Genomic DNA, 2,818 nt, shown 5'->3' on the forward strand with positions numbered 1-2,818 from the left:
TCTCTTTACTGGGTAGTTACCCCAAAGATTTGAAAACCCGTATTCAAAAAGATATTTGTGTACCGATGTTCACAGCAGCATTATTCACAGTGGACAGGACATGGAAGCAACCGAAGTGTCCTACAGTAGATGATTGGCTAAAGAACCTGTGGTACATATATAGAATGGGATATCACTCAGCCATTAAAAGAAATGAAATACTGTCATTTGCAACAACATGGACAGACCTTAAAATAATCATTCTAAGAGAAATAAGCCAGATTTAAAAAGTTGAAAATCACATGGTATCATTTATGTGGGACATAAACCTAAAAGCAACAAATGAACAGGATGAACAAACGGAGACTCATAGACATGTACTATAGGCTAGTGGTTACCAGAGAACTATAGACCAGTGGTTATTAGTAAAGTGGGGGAAGAGCAGGGAAGTAGATGGGGTAAAGGGAGTCAAATATAGGGTTTAGGGGGAGGGCGAAGTGGGTAAAGGGGATCAAATATATGGTAACTGAAGGAAACTGGACTTTGGGTGGTAAACACACAATAGAATATACAGATGTCAAATGACAATACACACTTGGAAATTATATAATTGTATTAACAAGTGTTACCCCAATAAACTTAATTAATTTTTTTAAATAAAAAAATAAATTTAACCTCAAAAAAAAAGACAGACAATAATAAGTGTGGACTAATATGTACAGAAATTGAAATTATCATGCACTACTGTTGGGAAAATAAATTGATTCATGCAGGCTCTTTTGGAAACTACTTGGTATTTCCTCAAAAAATTAAACAGTTACCGTATGATCCAGCAATTCTACTCCTAGGCATATACTCAAGAGTATAAAAACATTTTTACATAGGGTTGATGGAGAAGATGGCAGACTAGGTAAAAGCAGGGTTCGTTTCCTCCCAGATCCACATTGAAATTACAACCAGATTATAAAATAATCAATGTGGAAAATCACCTGAAATCCAGCCAATCCAAACACCGATGTCTGATAATATAAAGAAGCCACATCTAAGCCAGTAGGAGGGGCAAAATTGCCAATCGGGCTAGACTCGCACTTGGGGTGGTGGAGGATCCCTGGGAGGAAGAGCAAGGCTGCAGAGGCTTTCCTGAAGGAGAGGGTGTCGTGGTCTCATCTGGGGGCTTCCCAGCCCAAGATCTCAGCCCAAGGAAGAGGAGATTCCAATAACTCTAACTGTAGTGAGATAGAAGGAGACTGAATCCTTAGATGTCCTTTTGAAGGACCTGTGCACAAGCTTTCTGACCTGTGGACACTCACCTGGGACACCAGCAGTAGGTTAGAGCTTGTGTGAGATTCATTCTGAGAAAGTTTGCATTACCTGGCTCCATAAAAAGGGCTGGAAGAGCAGCCATCATTTTCCCTTAGTCTGGCTCCCATACCAGGCAATCTACACACCGCCCCAGCTTGACGTGCAGATGTCTCCTACAGAGCCATTAGGAAACTCTGGTCAGAGGGGGTTGACCCGCCCCATCCAACTTGCATATTTCTTGGGGCATTTGTTGCTGGATGGATGCCAAGCTCTGCTCCTTTTCCGGGCCAAGCATTCCCAGTGGGGTGGCCAGCGCTGTGAGCTGCTTTTCCCAGATAGGATCAGGCATATCACTGTTGCCCACGTGAACTTGGGTGGAATTTGGAGATCTGTGGGCCAGTTCCAGATAGCAGCTGGTCTTGCTGTGATCTGGGACTTCTGTGGGAACTTGTGAGCAGTTACCAAAGTTGCAGCAAGACTGAGGCTGTATTGATCTGATTGCCATTGTCTCTCTGAGACCCCGCCCCACCCTACCCTCAAATTTTTCTAGGTGGTCCTTTTCAGTGAACTGCCACAACCCAGTTCCGTCCCTTCCCTAATCTCTCAATCCATGTAGACAACAAGCTTTGGCTGGCACAAGATGAGCACTACATGAAAATCTGTGGCAGGTAGACCTTTGCTGCCCACAAGAGTCACAATATTGTGGCCAGGGAGTACAGGGGTCTGTGGGACTGCCTCGTACTGCAGCTGGTCTCACTGTGATCGGTGACTACAGCGGGAATGCCCAGGCACAGAAATTTCAGCAAAACTGAAGCTATATTGATATGACTGCTTTGTCTCTCTGAGACCCTGCCCCAACCAACCCACAAATTGCCCCAGGTCATCTGTTGAAAAAGAACTGTCACAGCCCTGCCACTCCCCTCTCTTGATCTCTCAATCCGCACAGGCAACAAGCTTTGACTGGCACAGGGTGGGCACTGCGCGGAAATCTGTAGGCGGTAGACCTTTGCTACCTGCAAGAGTTGCAATATTGTGTCTGGGGAGTGCAGAGGTTTGTGGGACTGCCCCAGACAGCAACTGGTCTCACCGTGATCTGTGTCTACATTGGGAAAGCCCAGGAACAGAAGTTGCAACAAAACTGAGGCTATATTGGCTGGACTGATCTTGTCTCCCTGAGATCCTGCTTCATCCAGGCCACAAATTCCCTACAGCCCATTGACAAGCAGCTTCTTGTACCCTGCTTGGCTCTGGGATTGTGCAGTCAGCACAGGCAATTGATCTTGGCTAGCTCAATGAGCGCATTTTGAGGAAAACAGTTGTGGACAGACCATTGCTGCCTGTATGAGCTGCAGTATTTCTTGAGGGAATTGCAGGGGTCTGTATTGGCTGATGGCCCTTGACTCCCTGAGCTCCTGCCCTATCCAATACACAAAGTACTCACTGCACATTGATAAGCAGCTGCTCCTGCCATGGGGTAGCACATTCAGGCCCAGGATGGGCATCAGCTGGCGATGATACAAGTGGAAACTTGTACAGG

The sequence above is a fragment of the Rousettus aegyptiacus genome, unplaced genomic scaffold (genome assembly GCF_014176215.1).
Source record: "Rousettus aegyptiacus isolate mRouAeg1 unplaced genomic scaffold, mRouAeg1.p scaffold_m13_p_9, whole genome shotgun sequence".
Classification (NCBI taxonomy): Eukaryota; Metazoa; Chordata; class Mammalia; order Chiroptera; family Pteropodidae; genus Rousettus; species Rousettus aegyptiacus.